A 21,183-nucleotide genomic window follows, 5' to 3' on the forward strand; every position below is an offset into this window, starting at 1 on the left:
TACTGCTACTGTGCTGTCTCCGCTAATTCTGCTGTAACTGTCAAAATTATCGTGCAAGGGTAGCTGGCAACATTGACTTTCAACATTTTTCACTGCTGCATAAATTAATGTGCCATAAAACCGTACAATGTCAAGTTTGTACTTGTTCACGAGTGTATCATGAGTTTGCTGATGGAAATCACTGCCGTGCAGGGGGGGATAAAGTGGGACAGAAATGTGATGGCATTAGAGACTGCCAGAATAGAATTTTTACAGCTACTGCAATTGTGTCTGATTGATACACAAAGTTCGAATTACTTTAATGTGCAGATACATAATGATCAACATGGATATCAGGAACCTGCTTACATCATTTTCTGGATGAAGAGGTTTGTTTCGTGGGCTTGGCGAGAGAGGAGGTGTCATGAGACGTACGATTCATTTCTTTCTGGTCACGAACAGTCCCTCCATCATGGACATGCAGCATGTGTAATGCAAATCTTGAAGTTCCAAATTTACAAAAAACTTATTTGGTACAGGGTCTCTAAAGTGAGATGGAGGCTATTATTAGTTTTGATATTATTTCAGTGATGAAGTTTTAGGCAGTTATTTGTCCTCATGCGTGGAATCTAATGTGATTGTGTCGGTATTCGTCAGTTTGAAGCTATCTAACACACAACAGAAATGTACTAGTCTGCAGAAATGGTTCTAATTAAAACACAGACACACTAATTGGGGACTGAATTATCACCACAAAACAGGCTACGAAAGTGTAATATGTGAATTTAAACATGAAATTTTTCATCGGTAGGAGACTAATATATTGTTCATTTGAACTGGAATGAAAAATTAGTAATAAACTGGTTTTTATGAATTGACCAGGGAATATAGTATTCTAGTTAACATGCATGATAAAATAATTACACCGTGTGTTTATAAGCTTTCAGGGACGATGAATTCACAGTTTGAAATTACTGATGTTGAAAACTTTCTATGGGAGAGGAATCGCTACATTCAAATTCCGTCTGTGATCTTTAGCCATAATTCATTTTTACATGCAAATCGTGATATTTTTTCTTTCTCATTTGACAAAAGATATTCTTCTGTTGTGCGGCAAAACGCGTCGACCCACGTAAAACGTTATCTGTCAGTTCAAAGTGTGACGACTTTAACAAGCCACACAAAGTGAAGAAGTGGAGATAAAAAAAATTTGCGATAACATCAGCAAGTCTGCAAATTTATTCATTCATTATTCAGTGGAATATTCAGAATAAAGTGTCTGGCGTATTGAACAGACTGATAATAATTAAGAAAACATGATTGTAATGCGACGTTTTCATCACCATTATTGCCGTCTAGAAATTAGTATTTACAACTTATGCAGAACCTGGTGAATTTTAAGTCGCTGTCACCACGGCTGTTATGAATATCAAAATGTATTTCCTCGATATAATTTATTCTGTTTGTGGATAGGTGACAGTTGTGTATTCATGATGTAACTTAAATTATTTCCGACATTGTGTGAAGCCTCGCGCGGGGAGCGTGTGATTTGAATTATACGGAATCCTTTCAGAGCAACAATCAGAAAACGACTACACCAGTTGTGTCCGCGTTGATTCATGTTTCTTTGCTTGCTGAAGATTCATCAAATTTGAGTGCTTCTATTTATTGCTTTCCCAGAAAGCATGATAACAGCTGTGCCCTTCCTGGAATTCCGTGGAAAATTTCCAAGCAGGAAAAGCCAGCATAACTGTTCCCTAGTGTTGGTTCTATGAAGGAAATTTCAGTCTGTTGGTTACAGATTGATTTTTGTCCCGCTGTGTTCAGGCACATATATTTCCATAAACACAGTGAGTACAACATCATTAAACAGCAATATAGCTGGAAGAAAGGAATATTTCTACACATTTGAAAACTCATAAATTTACAGAATGCATAATCTGCAAAAGAACGTAACATCGGCTGTAATGTATACACAGTAATCGTATACATGAAAAATTATCTTTTCTCAAATTACCAAGATAACAATGCATGATACAATTTTAATATCACAGTCTGTGATATATTTCTTCCTGAACTCTGTATTCAAGGTGTGATTTATGTAATCCCTTTCAGTATTGTCCCCGTAACTGTCAACGCTTATCTAACTTGAAATTTCAGCTTTTATCTATTTTTAGATTCTGTTTGTAGCTTTTTTGTAAAATTTATTCATCACTGTTGTCACATCTGGTTGGATAGTTTGTGCTTTCTTTTGTTCAGTGAATGTTTCACACGCCCAGAAATAAATTACGGAACTTTGGAATTTACCAGGGCTAAATTTTTAGCGGAAAGAATTGGTGACCAGGCCTAAGTGATTAAATTGTTAATTTCCTGCAAAGGGATTTGATACAGTAATCTTATGTTATTTGAAATGAACACACATGAATCCTTACTGATGATAGAGAATTGACCCCTATCGAGGACATCTCACTTGTCCTTTGAAAGGTGAAAAATTTCACCTATTTCATCATTTTTTTTCGCAACAACATTTGTAGTGATAGGGCTGTCAATTCAGAAGTGAATATAGGCAGTATATTGCACTTATATTCAGTTGCTTTTCAGTCATGCAGTCATAAAATGGAGCCACTTAAAATTTGCATATTAGGCAACCCCAGTGTTTACATAGTCCTGACTGTATCGCACCTTTTCAAAATTATATTTCGTGGTTTCTTTTGTTCAGAAGAAAAACTGACTAATGGGATCATGAATCATAAATGGATCTCGCCGTAATAAGTTATACATTCAGTGTTGCCATGGCGACAGCCTCTTGCTCCGCCATTCGTTCCAGGGTACTGAAAGTCAATTGGGGATGTTCGAAAAAAATTGCACAACATAGACCCGGAGGTATATGTAAAAGACCTTACCAGACATATTCAAAGGACACCATGAACATTGTGATGTTTACATCTTCACAAGGCAAAAGTCATTTTAAAGCTCATTAAAATATCCAATATTTCTTGCTTTTGATACAGAAGAAACTTTGGTTTTGTTCATACAAGAACTTAAATTATTGGAAATGAACTTGTATTCCATGGATTCTCTAATACAATGCCTTAATGTGCAAGAGTACCATAATTATTCATTTACCATAATTAGATCGACAAATATGTGTACAAGAAATGCTTACTGGCTGTTATTGAATAAAGTATGATGAGTTCAGTCGTAGATTACTATGCATATGGTGTTTCCGTAAAATCTCGTCAAGTCTGGATTAAATGATGCGTTATGATAATTTGCATAGCTAATTACTTTTAATTGAAGTTGTTTAGTAGAAGGAATAGTCTATATCAGGTTGGACCTTTCGATGAAAAGATAGTGACTGTTGCTCAAAAATGTGCACTGGCAATGAGTAGTAGATCGGTGCATGTCAATCCAGTCTGTTATTCTTTCATAATGTATTGGTTACGGTGTGTGGGAGGTATGAGTTGAGAGTAGTGTATTTGATGAAAGGCATCCGAGAGGTGCTTTTCGATCAGGTGGCAGTGTGTGAACAATACTATTGATAAATTGAGACAGCTACCCGGTAAAATTGCGGGTCATAACTTCATACATGTTTGCTTTGCAGATGTCTATATTGAGCATTTATATCTGGTGACAATCTAACATGTAGTCCTGGAGAATGAGTGTCTGTGTTTCCAATTTGTATATTCTGATTGTGACATTCTTTTAACAACATTAGTTTAAATGGACAATACTTGGTTTGATTCCATGGAAATGTGATTGTGTTGCTATATGTCCTATAGAAATTGCATTATCATTTTGCAGATGAATTCAGTTTTTTCAGTTCAACCAAGTGTAAGTGAACTTTATGCAAAATGCTCAGGTGTTGATGTAGTTATGTGAATTAAAAGTTTACCAGAAGCAGTATCGCTTCCCAAATGACATGTCCGTCATTTGTTTGTTTATTTACTGCTGTTCATATCAAGTCGGCACCATTTTGACTGGACGTTGTGAGACATCGTTGAGTGAGAGTAGCAGTGTACAGAATTCTGATCAAGCGTAGAACTGGCAGAGCTTGTCCAATGTCTTCTGTGTACAACTGGTGTTCTCCTGAACTTTACTCTGTGTTTGTGTGTGTGTGTGTGTGTGTGTTTGTGTGTGTGTGAGTGTGGAGGCCGATTTTCTTGATGAAATTTTCAGGTTGAGGTCTTAAGGAGGCCTCACTAACACTCCACAGTAATCTATCAGACAAGTTTTATGGAAACTCATTATTTAAATGAAGTCTGCCGTTAACAAATCAGGTGGAGCGTGTTAGATGTTCTGTAGATGGAGTCTGGGCAGGATCAGATTCTATGCAGCCATTCATCACAGAAGCTTCTTGCAACTGAGACAGGAATGCAGGCAATGCAGATATTTCTCTCTAAAGTGTAACTGACTATGGAAATTGTTCCCATTATTCTTTCACATCAGTACTAATTATCTGTGTTTCAACTATCAGATTCTACGGACTGAGTTATAGAATTTGGCATTTAAATAATTTCACTGTCTTCTTATGTACACAAACAAGTTTTGGTAATGTAAATTTTAGTGCCTATACCCATTCTAGACACTCACTGCTTGTGAATTAAAGTTGCGCTGTTTCAACTCTTGTTTAACGTTTTTAGTGAAGGAAATTTAATCATGTGCAGTGTGTGCAAGTATTATGTGATAAATGCCTCTGGATCAGGTCATTAAAAACTGAAACTAGCTCATATTTTATGGAGGAATTTGTGTACTGTTTCAATTCGGCAGATCACCCACCACTTCAACTCCAACAAGATTATGTGTCCATTAGATGCCATTGCCATGGCAACATGTGCAGGGCTGCTGAAGCATTTTAATAAAAAGTAATTGTTGAGTTGTTGCAGCGGTTCTGCAAATTGTGAAAAAAACAACAACAAAGACTGGGTCGATTTTAAAGAGATTGAAAGTGGAAGTGAAAACAGTCAATGTCATAATTATGAGACTGTCTGAAGGAGTCAATAAACAGTTAATATCCATCAAGGGTACCAAATGTTGTAAAAAGAAATGAGAAATCATGATTGTTAATCCAATTTTAATTCACCAATTCCAAAATGGCTGACTTTGCATCTTAGGTCAATTCTATTCCAAACAGATTCTGACTCATAATTTAATACTGCTTCTCTGTTACAGCAAACTGCTCCATATTCTAATTTTTAAACGTTCACAAGCAATCAAGCTATAGTACAACCTCATCTGAAATGGAATTCACCTTTTTTGTGAATAATTAGTCGTTCATTGTAAAATGTATCTATCAAATCTAGTGTGGCATGTTCAGCAAGAAAACTTGTTGATTCCTACACTATTTGAACATCAAACATGAGGATTGGGCAATTCATCAACATAAGTTTGATTGGTATTTTAATTGTTTTCATTGTATGTGGGAATGATAAAAATAATTTTCCAGGCATGTATATCAAGAAATATGAAGGAATAGAAAACCATTTTCATATCAAGTCAATTGTACTGCCAATCACATAGAAAATGTAAACATTTTCAGCTGGAGGGAAGGTTTGTTGACAAGCATATGTTCTGTCAGCAGTTCACATTCAGATATTGCATGACCTCAACAGAAACATGCAAAGTCTATTTTGATTGGATAATTTGATTGTAGTTGGCTGGTGATCACCTAATCAGTGCTGGCGTTTCAGCTGTTGTTAGTGAAACTGATCAGTGTTTTTATATGTATGTAACTGTACCAGATTGGTTTGTCCTATCAATGGCATGTGATATCTGGCTATGTATTCCTGAGAGATGAAATTAAGATGAAACTAAGATCTGGGTTTGCGGGAGTTACAAAAGGTGAAGTACAGGTCAAGGCTGCATAAACGCCAGTGTGAATAGTTACCATTTGTGTGCATAGATCTAGGTATTGAAACCTGATATCCCAGTGGATTATTCTTGCCTGGTTTCCCATGAATAGTGAATTGCATGTAAAGATGGTGAACATAACTTAAATTCGGTCCATTTCATCCGCAATTAAAAAATGAGTTTGTGCTTTCATAGTAAGATGCTGCAAAATCCATGAAAATGTAAATACACATTGCAGAAACTATCAGAAATAATATTTCTGATATGTAGCAACCTGTGCTGTGAGATTAATACTACATGATTAAATGGAAATAATAATTTTCTACTGCAGAGTAATAATATTTTTACATAGTGATGGTAATTTTCATAGTTCAGGTAGCAAGTCACTAGTATGTTTCTGCAGGATAATTTTGGTCGCTCCTGATAATTTCATTTTGCCACATGAATATAATATTAATATGTTTTGCCCTCAAGGTCCCACGAGTTTCTAAAAAAATATATGCTCCGTTGAATGAAACGTGACCTTTGCTGATAACCTCTGCGTTTAACAAGATAATGCCCAGAAGAAATTGTTCTCTTAAAATGGGTTGTGTGACAGCTATGCGATATGATGTTGGTCGAATTGGAGTACATTTTTTTTACGTCTGAATCTATGCACTTGTTTTGTGATCACGCTATCGTTCGAACTCCACTTACAGGCTACCTGTTTTTAGGGCTTTGTAAAGTCAATCACAAAAAAGGTATGTAACAAGACTAGTTGTAAATAGTACTAGCCAAAGAGATGTAGAAGTCGGAGAATGTCAAAGATCGCTGAAGAGATACTGTAAGTTTCAACTTGAGGAACGATAGTGCAGTTCTACAGGGACAAGGTTGCGTTACTATGCGCCACTTGCTGTGTACATTAACTGCGTAGGAAGGGAAGTAAATTTCATATCGTTGGGTCACAACACAGTGATAAAGTGTAGGAAGGGATATCAGTTTGGAAGTCAAGGGGTCACTGTCTTTCTTGGCTTAATAAGTTACTTGGCCACAAGGTTTCTGAATTATGCCACTTTGCTCGATTAAGTCATTTTCAAGTGCTGCTGAGTCAAAAAATAAGTAGATGATAATTGCAAGCGGCGCACGGTTTCAGTACTGAAAGATTTCAGGAATTGCTTGATTTATCTAGAATTAGCCTGCAGTATTTCCTGTTTTCTGTCTGTAGTTTTGATTTTGGGATTTCTGTTTTGAAAGGGAAGTTTTCGCCAAGGCTAATTTTATTAATGTGACTGTAATAAAGATAGCAGACAGTGCATTAGTGCAGATGTGCATTTTTGGAAATGGGAAAAATTGTGAGGAAATTTGTGAGGAAATTTGCCATTAAAATAGCAATAGCATAATGATTTGAAAGTTGAAGTTTCGACTTTTTGACCCTGAAGTTGAAGTTTCGACTTTTGACCCTGAAGGTTAATTTTGAACATTTTTTTGATTTTGGGGCCTATTTTGGAAATTGAAAAAGAAACACTGCACAGCACTTCATCTTCAAAAATTCAAGAATTGACATTTTTCTTCTTGCATTAACACATTAGAGTTAACTCTGAAATTTGCATCGCTTTGAATTTCAAATATCAATAAATTTGAGCACTTTGTTTTCAAAAGAGAATATTTTCCACTGATTTTTATCAATGTAAAGTTTGCCTGAGTACAGTATTTTTAGTTCCTGCAAGACAAAGTCTAGAGCCCCCTGGGGTTTATGGATTTGGGTCTATCTGTCTGTCCATGCATCTTGAGCATGCATACATCTATAGCCGTTTGAAGCTCTTTCTTGCACATGATGGACAGATTTGTCTCAAACCTGGTCTTAGGGCAACATGCTATGGCACCCTAATGCATGTTGGTTTATTTTGTTGCCTGATCCAATATGGCTGATATTATCTAATATGGCCATCTGGTGGTCATTTTAATTTTTGTCTGTCCAGAACCATTACTCTGTAATTCATGGACCAATTTCAATAAAACTTTGCACAAAGGTATAGTATGATGAAGTACCAATTCATGTCAATCATTTTATGTGATATGATCCAATATGGCGGCCATTTTTTAAAATTTTGTGTGTCCAGAGAAATTGCTCAGACATACCAAGACCAATTGCATTTGCTTAAACTTGGCATAAAAGACAAGGTGCTATGAAATATTGGTATGACTATATATACCTATGCTCACCAGTCACACTTTTTTTATTGGTACATTGTCATCAATTCAATAGCATCTAATATAATCAACTAAATTACAGATGGGGACAATGTCATTTACAATGACTCATTGCAGTATGTACTTACTTGCAGACCAGTACACTACGGGTGGACTGTGAGGGAGCGATTGGCCGAGCGGCGAGTGAGCGTAGCGAACGAGGGGGGGGAGAGCGCGAGAGGGGGTGCCCCCCCTCTCGCAAGGCGAAAAATGAAATTTTGGAGTGGAAATGGTGTTCTCTGGTGGCATCTGAGGTGACATTTAGCTGAGACTGAAACAGTACTTTTGTTGTGTGTCTTAGACGTGGTTCACATACAACAAAACAAACAAACATGATTTTGTTTTGTTTGTATTATTTATGACACACTTATGGTTTTATTTGCAGTGAAGATTTAACATTTAATCTTAAATCACCTGCAGTCTGCTCATTTCATTGCTCATTTCCCATTCTTCATTACCACATAGTTTCTGAAACTTATGACACAAAGTGAGTGATTGACAGAAATGTTGCAACAAATTACTAATAAATGCCAACCGTGCACGAGCATCGCGTCTCGCTGTCCCCAAATTTGATCAAAGCAGATATGCAGTATGGCGTCGGAAGGGAACAACTCCATTTTCTTTCGAATTTGCTCCACGAGTCCGTGAAAAAAAATGATTGAGAGGGTCCATCGAAGGACACTATTGGGCAACCCAACATAGAGAACATGGAGAAGCGCAGTGAAATTGAAGCCAATACGACGTATTGTCCTGTTGTCTTAAACAACGGGGGATCAGCGCCACGGTGAAGCCGTGAGCCTTGATGATGATGCGCCGGTCGGCAACGGTCGGCAACACACATGCCTGTGACCGTGGATTCTAGTACGTAAAAATAATCGATGGAAATAAAATACCCATTCCAATAAACAGTTGGTTCTAAAAAAAAAACAGTTTTAGCTCATTTTTAAAAATTTAATCTAGAAAATGCGTCGGTATTGCTCTGAGAATAACTTGATTTGTTAAGAAGATCATACTCGTAGTGACGTTAGCAGCCAGCGCAGCGGCGGAAAACTAGCTTGCCAGTCTCATGAACTTCGAACCGTCGATCAAAATCACATCTTTTCGGCGCTTTTCTCTCACAAATTCAGCGAAATTGAAGTTTTTCATACATAAACTAAATGTATTGTTGGAATCAAGTATACATTTGGAACGGGCTTTCTTCGGAAAAAAAATATTTCATCGGCATGGTGCCAGTGGCCGACGCCACATTTCTTTTTGACGGCACGGTTTTAAAAGTGACCTAAGATGACCTTCATACTAATCAAACCAATTACACTGCTTGTTAAAAAGGCAACACCGTAGCCTGTAGGCGCCGGTAGGCGTCCATCCACAGGGCTCGAAATTAACTTTTTAACCTGGTAGTCCACTTGGGCTACCATTTTCTGAAGTTGGTAGACCAATGACAATGGCTGGTAGTCCATGAATATTTTACATGTAGTTTAGGGATACTGTACTCGTCCGAGTATAAGCCCAGGTTCAGCAACACAAAATAGCAGTAAAAGTAGGGGCTTCAACTCGAGAAACCTCATGTTATGTGTCACGACCGCTTAATTTATGCCAATTTATGTACATTTTAACACTTTCTATTAGTTTCAAAATCGGCTTACACATCCAAAGAAATTGTAACTTGAGCAAAGAAAAACAGACAAAAAATATTCTCATGATCTTTATGAACTGGCATGCCTTGTTACACCGAGCCTCTCTTTACACAGAACGTAATACATTGATACTGATCGACAACCAAAAATAAAAGACAGCGAAACTCAGTGTTTATATTACTATTTCAAATCAAACTGATTACACAATCTCTTGATACAGAAGGGACAGTTTTGTGAAATTTCAGCATCAAAACCCCAAAATTGACACAAGTTCGTCTTGTATGCTGCCGACCAACAGCATAGTGTGAACTTGCATGCAAAGACTACACACGGAAAAGCATCTCAACATTCTGGTATCAAACGCTCGGCATCTTGTGAAAATAACAACATAACAATGAAAAAACTCTTCACAGATGAAAGGATAATTGCTTCAAATAAATGAAACTGCATGTTGACTGAATTTAGCTCGTCCCAAAGTGGCGGACATCGCAGGCCAAGTATTTCATGTCCAAGGCTTTGGTAGTCCGTGTGGGCTACCATTTCATGGACTTTGGTAGCCCCAGGGAAAAGTTGGTAGTCTGTGGACGCGGGACTACCGCTAATTTCGAGCCCTGAGCCAATCACACTGTTTGACTAATAAAAGATCGGGCTAAAAAAGCCACAAATGGGTATTTAGAAACTGTTTTGTGTTTGTGCAGCTCCATGGGGGGGGGAAAGGGGTCGCGAAACTGCTAATCGTATGTGTGCCATCTAACAGCTGGCAGTGCAATACCGAAATTAATAGGTCTAAAAAAATAATCTAATTACGTTAAAAGTAGCCGGCAAAAATTGCAAAACAGCCGGGTTATTTACCCGGCACCCGGCTTCTAAGGACAACAAGCTGTGTACTGATGCAAAGTGGGTAGGGTCACACAGTCTTCATTTACATAGATCATGTAACAGTTTGATGTGTTTGTTGAGAATTCAGGCTCTGTGGTACATGGTTCCAGACTTTGTTGGCAAGCGTGTTGCCGTGGTTACATGCGCAGAATCAGACACACAGCAAACAGTCGGTGAAATAGGAGAAAGGAAGTGGTGGGGAATCACATCCAATAAATGTGACCAGTTCAATGAAAGACTGAACCTAAACATTTACAGTTGTGTGTTGTGCTCTGATTTCAAATTAGCTGAAAGGAAGTAGTTTTCAAGAAAAACAAGCTTTAAATTGGGGAATCGTGTCCAAGAAATGTGAACACTTCCATGGAAGACAATCTAAACATTTACAGTGGTTTGTTATGTTCAGATTTCAAATTAGCCAGAAGGAAACAGGATTAAAAAACAAGGTTGAAAGATCAGAGACTGATAGTCTATAAATAATTTGTAAGTAGCAAGACATCTCTATTTCATGATAGTTATACATAGGGGCAGTGTTTTTTTTCCCTGAAAAACTGCTGACTTATAAATAAGAATGTCTCTTTTTGGATAATTTTAATGTGTAGTCGTCGTTTGATTGTAAGAATAATTGTTTTGCGTGAGCAAGAGGAATCTATTTTAGAAACATCCTATTTTCCATCAAAGGGAATTATGAATGACCAGTACTAGTAACTCTCTTTCTATCACATGTTTATTTGAAATTGGCAATACTTAAATTTTTTTTCACCACTTTGGATGTGCTTTGCTTGTTTATAATGCAGCACTGATACATGTGTGCAATATAATCTAAATTATTTTATATGCATTCAATGATTCCAGTACCTCAAATGGATACATGCCAGTGAATTTCTTCTTTTCCACTAAAAGCAGCCGTCTGAATGAAGTTATGCTGCACTAAGGGGTTGGCTCTCATTCCACCCACTCAAAAAACGTTATTTAAGCCAGTTAACACAGTTTGAAAATCACCTTAAAATGTCTACAGATGTTAAGAAATAGAACTCAAAAACTGGCTGGCTTTATGTATCAAAGGCATGATGATAGCCGCCTTTTTTAGTGTCTTGTGTCAGGCAGTAAGAGCTAAAAAGGATCTGAGGGTGCCGCTAATATGGAGTACAAGTTGTGAGAGAATACTTCATTTGATGTGAATTACCAGAAGATTGAGTTAAGGAGTTTTAGATGGAGTACTTCGGAAGACCCCTGTGATGTGTTAACAACTCAAAGCACTCTCATCATTTCCCTTTCCTCTAACTGAGCAGTAGAATCTATCGGGATATATTTTGGCCGAATATGAGCATAGAGCGTATGTTGAAAGCAGTGTAGTGTGTACACTTTTGGTGAGTTGAAGTTTGTGTGATTTTTTTGGAAATCAAGGGTGCGTTGGTTCAAAATGCTGACTTCAGGAATGTGTAGGGTCGATGTGTTTTGTGTGTGTGGGAGCTTATACTGGAGAATCGAGATCTGGATGATGTGTTGGGTGGAATATGTGCAAAAAGGTTCAGATTGGAGCGCGCTTTACATCAACAGATGTTGCACATGATGTGTAGGTTGGGTCAAGCAGAGTGTGTGGGTTAATGTGTGCAGGAAGTTGGCAGTCACCCCCCCCCCCCCCCCCCACTCCCTGTAAAACATGTCCTCAATCATCATCAATAACAATGGGGTTTGGGCCAAACCATTGTGTTGAAAGGGTGAAGTGTAGAGAAAAGGGAATGTGACACTCAAGGATGATGAAATCTTGAAATGTGGCCATGGAGAGCTGATATGGTCAGTGGACATGTTGAACTTTAGATGAAACGGGATTCCCTAATACACCGTTACACATGTGATCCGAGAATCGAGTAAAGGGAAGAGCTGCAACAGCTGCCTTGGAGTAGCAATTATTATCTGGTACCTGTTCAGGATTCTGGCAGTAAAAAATGAAGGTGTCATACAGATCGTGACCATACGAATACTTATTTGTCTAATTTCGCAGATAGTTTATTTTTGGATGAGCAAACAGAGCAGTGTAAGTTGTAGCTTACTAAACTTTTAGAGATCTTATCAAGAAGATTTTATAAAGAAAAATTCTTCTGAAATGTCTCTGACTCAGTAAGTACAGTTTTTAAGACAGGAATATGTAGGTTGTCAATTTAAGAGATCTGGCTTTGCATGCCGAATGTGTGGTGTGTGTGCACGACCCCTCTTATTGGCATCCGAAGAACATAAAATTTCAAGGTAGTAAAGAATCTCTTAAAAATTTTTATGTGTTGAAATTTTTTATTCATGATTGTGAAGTTTTAGGTATGCAGCTATCAACCGTATTTCCTTTCTTTTATATTGAACTGTATGCAGTCATGCAAGAATCATAAATTTGAGAGGGAATTTGTCAGACTTGCAATCGACATAGAATGCATACCAGACAGAATGTATACCAGGAACTTATTTCAATTTTGAATAAAAAGTGCTGGAAATATTCCAAAGCATATCCAGTGTGCAAGGACTTAACAGGAAATAAATTGATGGAGGAAAAATTAGTGTTAATGTGTAGGTCTAAAGAAATAGGAATTTTTTCGAACCGACACAATGCGACTACAGGAAGTGCTGGTGTTATATCATGAACAAGAAATAAAACCTGTTTCAAACCTGATTTATCAGTTATTCTGCAAAGTTTGAAAATAATTGATTTGATGTTTTAGCAAGATACAGTGTAGTGTTCACTGAAAGACAGCCTTATTGCTCCGCGGTGTGCAGACTGCAAATATCTTATATTGTTCATGTTGATGAGGTCTTTGCTTGACTGGAATATTGTTAGAATGGAATATATCGGTAATTTGACAAGCTCCTCAGACTCTCCGTCGACAACTTTTTATACAGGCATGCTGAGCTTCAGTTAGATTGGCCAATTGATTCTGCCTGACCAGACCGACAGTTGTGGAGCAATGCACGACAAACTACATCTAGTTTTATCAGGTGTAACACTAAGTGAATTCCCAGGGAAATAGGACAGTATGGAAGTAGTGCTCACTTTGTACCCTAAGGTGGAACTGTCGTTATTTCTTTACCAGTGCAAAATGACCTTAGAGATAGACTAACGGTGCTGATATTGAAGTTTTAGTACAAGAGTTACAGACTTTGAAATCATTAAGGTAGAATGCGCCTCGGGGACAGCTATTCGGACTCTCAAACTTTACAATTCTTGTCTGCTCTACCACTTGTTGGGGTTCATTTTAAAGTTCTTGGAGTAAGAAAACGTTTCACCTCCTTATTTTTTGTTTGAAAATCAAACATTTTATTTTTCTTCATAGCATTACATGTAACACAGGGATGGCAGCCATTTTGAATTTCAAATATCGGTAAATTTTGGGTAATAGCGTTGATCGCGATTTCGGATTTGTTACTAAATATAGCTGCACGCGCGCGACTTTCGGACAAATATGCTGAAATTCGGACAAATTTTGTCGTTGTATGCACGGCTGTTGTTGCAGCTTGTAGTCTCAGCCATCAATTCATACGAATAAGTGTGACGCTAAATAGCCATTCTAACACTCGCAGTTTTATTTTCGTCGTTTATGCGGAAAATGTTATGCGGAAATGTTTATTTATGCATATTAATGAAGAGAACAGTGACGTCATTTGCGATCAGGGTAATTTGTTTCAGTAGTACCAAAATTTGCATGGTGACCCCAATTATTTTTTTCTTGATTTTGATTTGGTTGAAGGATTCCTTGAGAAAAATTGGAGCAAAAGTTTAAGTCTTTCACTTTCGAGGCTTAGCTCAGTAAAGGCGTGCTTGTATGTCCTTTTACTTACAGATTCCCATTGAAACTTGGCACACAGACAGGTATCTAGTGCTAGTTATAGATATTTGAGATAGTATCCTCTATTGTTTTTGCTAATTAAAGGAAGGTAGTCCCTCAGCATGAAGAGAAATTACTGTACAGTTGCTCTCGTTTTCCCTTGGAAACACGGATGGCCCAGCATGTGGACAGGATGAGAATCGAAAAGATTACATCAGACTGTGAGATGAAATAACCTTAATATTACACTAGATGTGTACATATCCTGTCAACTACCTCTTCCAGGAGCCACAAGGGCATGGGGAGAAATATTGACGATGAACGAGTTTGCAAAAACATGGTTTTGATTGTGTGTCACCTCTAGGTGAACGTTCATCCCAGATATCACCCGCATCAATATTTCAAAAGGCTCGTTATTGGAAAAATTATGACCAGTCTTATGAGTATGCCAGCTTGTAAGATCATTCCATCCAATTAGGAGCAGAGGCAGCACCACATAATTGGCAACAATTTTGCTGAGAGTTTCCCGGACAAGTAGGTGCTTTCCCAGTCACATTTCCCAGTTCTCAGATTAATCATAATATCCCATCTTACATTTTCTCAGACAGCAGGTAATTACGGTACCTGGTTCACACATTTTTTGCTGCTGGAATTCTAAAAATACCTGCTAAAAAGCATCACCAGACAGCAACAAAAATACAAGGAACAGGTTTTCTAAATAGACTTTCAAAGATAGCTTTTTTCAGTCATGAACAGAGATCAGCTACTGAACATCTGTAAAATTGCTTTTCAAAGCCAGAATCTGCATTTTGAGGAATGAGACAGCAGACGACAGGATGTGAACCAAACACAGCATGAGATGTCACTGTGCGTGCAGTCACAGGTTGCAAACAGTTTGCATTCACTGAAATAGTTTCCAGTGTAAGATTAGTCGCGGTAGCAGATGCAGCGCCAGTGACCACCTGTTTGATTCTCAACTGTAAATTGATGAACTCTGTGTAATTGTGTGATCAGCAATAAATCTGATTGGTCAATTGTCACTATTCACAGCAACTTAGGAAGTCTATTTGTATTGTAACGGTCAGATTCAGTCATCCAATTGCTAGACGCTAGACATCAACCCAGAGCTTATGTGAGAGTATTTCTAAAATATCCCATGTTCCCGCATTCTGTAGGATAAAGAAGATAGTGCAAAGGGTCACAGTGGAATGGAATACAAGTTCCACATTGCCTTCCCTAATTGTCTTCCAGGAATGCAGTCAACAGGAAAAGTGTATAAAATTGAAAATGCTTAGGAGGCCACTTTCAGTTCATGCATTTACGTAGCAAATAAAGAATTTGCCACTGTATTGCGGGCATCATTCCAGTGCAGTTCAAAAATAAGACACCTTCTTCTGGCGTTTGTGAGGTTTTCAGTCAAAGTGGCTTTCCCAAACATACACATCATGATGAAAAACGGTATGCATGATAATAGAGATATATTCTGTGCCAACTGAAACCATTAACGTTCACCGGTGTTTAAACGAGAAACAACTCAACTTTGGCTATTAGTTACGATACGATAATACTGACATTTAGAGCGGCACCGATACGCCGAGAGCTGATTGAGAGGCGAAAAACTGATCTATCCATGCAAGGCTGAGTCTGAAATGAGGAATCCTTTTTGAGAATAAGGGAGCGGGTTGATGAAAGAGATCAACTAATGGGGAGGATGTTGGGTTACAGGAACTCAGCCAGGTGTGAAGGAGGTAGATCATGAATAGATTCAAGAGGGGGAGAAGCAGAATTTTGAACCAGAGACTGTTGACGTCAGGTCACTGATTAATTTTGTGTGATGGGAGCTATTTCAACGCTAGTTGTATGATTCTTTCATCTTTACTCTGTAGGACTTCTTTTTATCACAACAACAGATGAAATTTTTTTATGTATTTTTTGTTCTTGGAGATAGGTACAGTTTCTGCTTTTTGCACCTAAAATATGTTAGCATGCAATGTATTAGACTTGCCTGGTTTAGATTATGCAATTTGTTTGTGGACGAATGTGTTCTACTGTAGTCCAGACTTGCATCAATTTGTCAACGATAACCGCCATGGATATTACATAAATGGGGTAGATCATGTGTTGAAAAGTTGAGCACTAGACTCTGTCTCAAAGAGGCAGGGGAAATGCATCAAAATTTACGGATACTGTAATGGAGTTGTAAAGTCTGAACAGGAAGACATAAAACTAATTAAAGTTCAAGATTGAAGCAAATGACAGATAGAGATCACAATGATGAAAATAACACTCTGGGTTCTACAATTAATTCTTCTTATACAGTTGAAAGTAATCGTAAATGTATTATAATTTGAATCAAATATCCATATCAGTTTGCAATTTTATACAACTGAAATGCAATTTCAAATGGCTTTGAAAGAAACCCCTCTTTGTCCACGTATTAAATGTTGGTAACTAATTGAAATTGTACTTTACTGTTAGTCATATTTTTATTCCGTGTCATTAAATAGAATTAAAGATGGACTGTACCAAGGTGGGGTATGTAAATCCAGATACATATATTAGTCTTGTTTCAATTCATTGAATACAGACTCTCTCTTGAAAGACTTGTCCCAGGTGATCATAAATAAATGGCGATGCCTGTCGAGCCTTTGAAAGCAGCTCACTCAACTGATCATGTAGTTCCTCAGAATTGGGTTATTGTACCACTGACATTTGAAAGTCTCGTTGTAGCCCAGGGGCACAGGAATATCATAAAAGGTTGTGAAAAAGAGAAGAATAAGATAGAAAAATTTGGTTCTTGAAAAGCAAATCTTCATACAAAAACTGAAACTGTACAATATTTCTTTGGCTCTTTTATTTTCAATGAGAAACGGTATTAGGGTATTTATTTTTGTCTGGATCACGGAAGAATCTCAGGGTTCATACCCGATCTGATTGATTAATCATGGAAATCACACTATATCGGGGCAAGACAGCTTTGCCATTAAGTCACAGAAATTTTTGTATAGATTTACACTTTCATTATTTTTTGACTTGTCCACGGAATACACAAATTTGCCGGCTTGTAAATTCTGTCTGGAAATTAGAGCAAGCTGTCCGGTGAAATCACTTGGTGGAACAAACGAAACGGAAATGAGAGCCTGGTCAGGGTGTCCGATAAAAATTGCTAAGCATGGAGATTGATTTTTCCATCAGTGAAATGGTTCAGGCAGTGACATTTGGGTAATTGTCAACATGCCGCAGATGTAGAGATCTCATTATGTGGACAGCAGCACTTTCACAAGTGATGGTAAAGTCATGCTGTGGCAACAAAGCCATCTGAAAATATATGAGTGAGTTTTTGCACTGGTTTAACAGCAGTTATCAGAATTTTTTTTCTAATCAATGAGGACATTATTTCATAAAAAAAAGAAATTCCTAGCATTCTTACATTTGGTACTTTTAATGTGCCCGAACAATTTCCAGATTACCATAGTTTGTCAAGTTTGTTTGCCTTTTATTCCAAAGCTTGCTATAATTCTGTGAATGTAATGATGAAGAATATGATGATGAAGAAATTGTGCACTTGTGATGGCGGAGCCTTCTTTTCTGACAACAAATTCCAAAGATCCCACAGACAAAGTTTAATTATCTCTGCAACATTAGGTTAATAATCACTCAACAAATGGAACATCAGGCACAGAATGATGATGACCGCCTCGTCATGTAAATTAATTGGACTTCTAATACTTTGTGTACAATATGCAGAAATGTAATTCTCTTGAGTGGTTGGAACATTTTTATGCATACACCAATAACAAGATGAGCAGTTCTGCTGTCAAAGTCTGTCTGATGTTATCAACTTGATGTGTACCGCGTATAAGAATCTCAGATGAAGGAAGTTGTCTTGTCAATTTCGCCGATGGAATTGCCGTCAATCAATGTTAACCTTGCTGGGTGTGTATCTATGTACCCATCAACCAATATGACTGGTGTTGTCATGGTGTTCAGAGTATCATGGAAATTCCTCCGATTATTTGACGCCAGAAAGGTAAACTGAATTTTGTAGAAATGCAAAAAATTTTCTATGTTCTGCGCCGTGTGAGGATGTATCATTGCGCCGTTTATCATATTGCAAGCACATCTGGTCTATGTCAATATGCAAATGTCGTAATAATTCATACACAGATCTTACTTTAAGTGTATTGAATTGAATATCTAACATGAAAAAAGGAGCCATTAGGATGTGCCGTCAATGTACTTGTCACATAGACAGTTTTTTTGGGCAGTTAAGTGCAGTTGAGGACTTATAGAAACATCTCCAAGCTGTCATACGTGATCATGTCAGATGAAACATCTTGTATTATGAATTGTATTTGGGCATCAATTATGTCACTCGCTCTATGCCCTGCGGGGACTTTCAGGTTTACAATTCCAATAATAGGCTTTTGTGATCGGCAGAAGAACTAATCAATGTATGATCAGGAAAGTTGCTTCGACAAAAGAAAACCCCCACTTTACAAATCAATAGCAAAATGTTGTTGCACTTTTCAGTTGTGTAAAGCTTTGATGCTCTACTGTTGCTGACACGTTTGGAAATCTGAAACTGATGATGGGTCCAATAATAGCATTTTCAGTTGTGTAAAGCTTTGATGCTGTACTGTTGCTGACATGTTTGGAAATCTGAAACTGATGATGGGTCCAATAATAAGATGGAGATAGCGATTTCATACTGGGAGTCCATCTTGACAGCTTGCTAAGAGGAATACCACAATAAAAGGATACTAGTTGTAAAATTTGATACATTTAATTCTTTTTCTCTCAAAAATAAAAGTACAAAGCGTGAACCTCATGTGTATATTTATTCTTCATTAAAATTATGTGCAACATGATAATTGACGTGCAAATTCTGGTCCGGATTGAAATTTATTTGTAGACAGGGACAATGAGACAGGGGCAGTGCTAGCAAAATAATCGCAATCATAGACATACCAATCCATAATCCAATGACAGCAGGTCAGAATTCGTAAGACAATAGTTGTAAACATAGACACAAAACAGCACAGAGACGGTACACAAACAAAGTCATAAGTCAAAGCAAGTTAAACTTAAGGAGCGGAGCAAGAAACCTATGATTTCACAATACTTGAAATACCTAGAAAATCTAAAGGTACAGCCTGTGGAGCTATTAAAATATCTTGGCTGATATTGCCAGGGAACATTTCTTGGACTTTTTCTGATGTTTACTGAACTTCACTAGTACACAGACGCAATTTTGTAGAAGTGGTGAGACCTTTAAATTTCCAATCTGAATGTGGTGGGTACTTCATACGGCTTTTATTACAGTGATTACAGTATGTTTTGTGTTCTTTGACATGTTCTTGAAGATAAAGTACGGCTCAAAAAAACACATTTATCGTTACCACTGACACCTTGACACAGTGTAATTTTCCATCGCACAGGAGTACTTGATCTATTATGATTCATACCTGATTAGACGGTTGTTTATTACTTTCTACCATCTACATGTTTTTTAATTAATATTCTGAGATAATTCCGTCGTTTCTAAGAAATTTAAGAGAACTTCATGATCAAAAAGATTAGATCTGAAATTTTTTCAATCAATTTGTTATTCAATTTGTTACAATATTCATCAATTTGTTACAATTTTGATAAGATGTTCATTGATCACATTTCTGCTTGATGTCACTTTATCACAGGAATGATATCTCTGACAGATGTATCAGCTGATAAACATAGATACGAAAACATAATCAATCACCAAGGTTGCTTTTGGTTTTCATTTTTTATGCGGCTAAAATAGTGTGGAGTGGTGGTGGATGGTCACTTCATACGTTAAAGAATTAACATAGGAGCGTTTCGACAAATGTGCTTGCACCACACAAACTGGCATGATTGACATTAGAAGTGGATTCAGACTCATGTATACATTATACTCTATTCTTAGTAAGGTAGAATGTGCCTCGGGGATGCAAATTCAGACTCTTAAACCTTTACGATATTCTTTTGGCCTGCCACTTGTGGGGGGCTCATTTTGAAGGACATAAAAATTTTGACGACCTTGTGTGGAAATTGGGAATTGAATTTTCCTCCGTGAAATAACACAGGGATGGCGGCCATTTTGAATTTCACATATCGGTAAATATTGGGTCACTCCATAGACCCTCAGGAAAAATTTGGGGGTCTATGGTCACTCGTATCACTATTACCAAAATTTGCACAATAATCCCTGATTTTTATTCTTGATTTTGAAAGAGAATGGTCACAAGTTTGCTTAAGAAAAGTTTTAGTAAAGGTTTAAGTCTTTCATTTTCGAGGCGCGCACTATCCCAACTCAAAATGCTATGACTCCCAAAGTTACCAGTGGTTACTGCAAAGAGCTGTCTGCATCCACTGATCCACATTTGAGCAAAATGTTTAAAAGTGTTCTTAAATGATATCATAGGGTTAGGTGTTTCCTTGAAAGCAGAACGCAGCTTCAAATCTCTACAATTTAGATGTTAGATGTTCTCTTATCTCTTGAATCACATCTAATCATATATCTCACAATATAGCAAGACATTGGTAAAGTGCAGGTTTCAATGCAGTCTCCGTAGCCTCTTTCTGTTTGCGGTTTGAAGTGTTTTTAGCTACTATAGACTATAGTCTATAGAAGCTATTGGGATGGGTATCCGTCCGGCGTCCGTCGTCAGTCTGTATGTATGTATGTATGTATGTATGTATGTATGTATGTATGTATGTATGTATGTATGTCCGTTTGTGAGGCGTCCGTCCACTCAAATATCTTGAGAACCGCAGTACTT

At 37.4% G+C, this 21,183-nt stretch overlaps 1 protein-coding gene across 20 annotated transcripts in view; it reads left to right on the forward strand.

The window, feature by feature from the left end:
* Positions 1-21,183, forward strand: part of LOC139123029 (calcium/calmodulin-dependent protein kinase type II subunit delta-like) — a 114,534-nt gene that overhangs the window by 17,348 nt on the left and 76,003 nt on the right. The gene's annotated exons all lie outside the window — the stretch shown is intronic.

Source organism: Ptychodera flava, chromosome 22 (genome assembly GCF_041260155.1).
Source record: "Ptychodera flava strain L36383 chromosome 22, AS_Pfla_20210202, whole genome shotgun sequence".
Lineage (NCBI taxonomy): Eukaryota > Metazoa > Hemichordata > Enteropneusta > Ptychoderidae > Ptychodera > Ptychodera flava.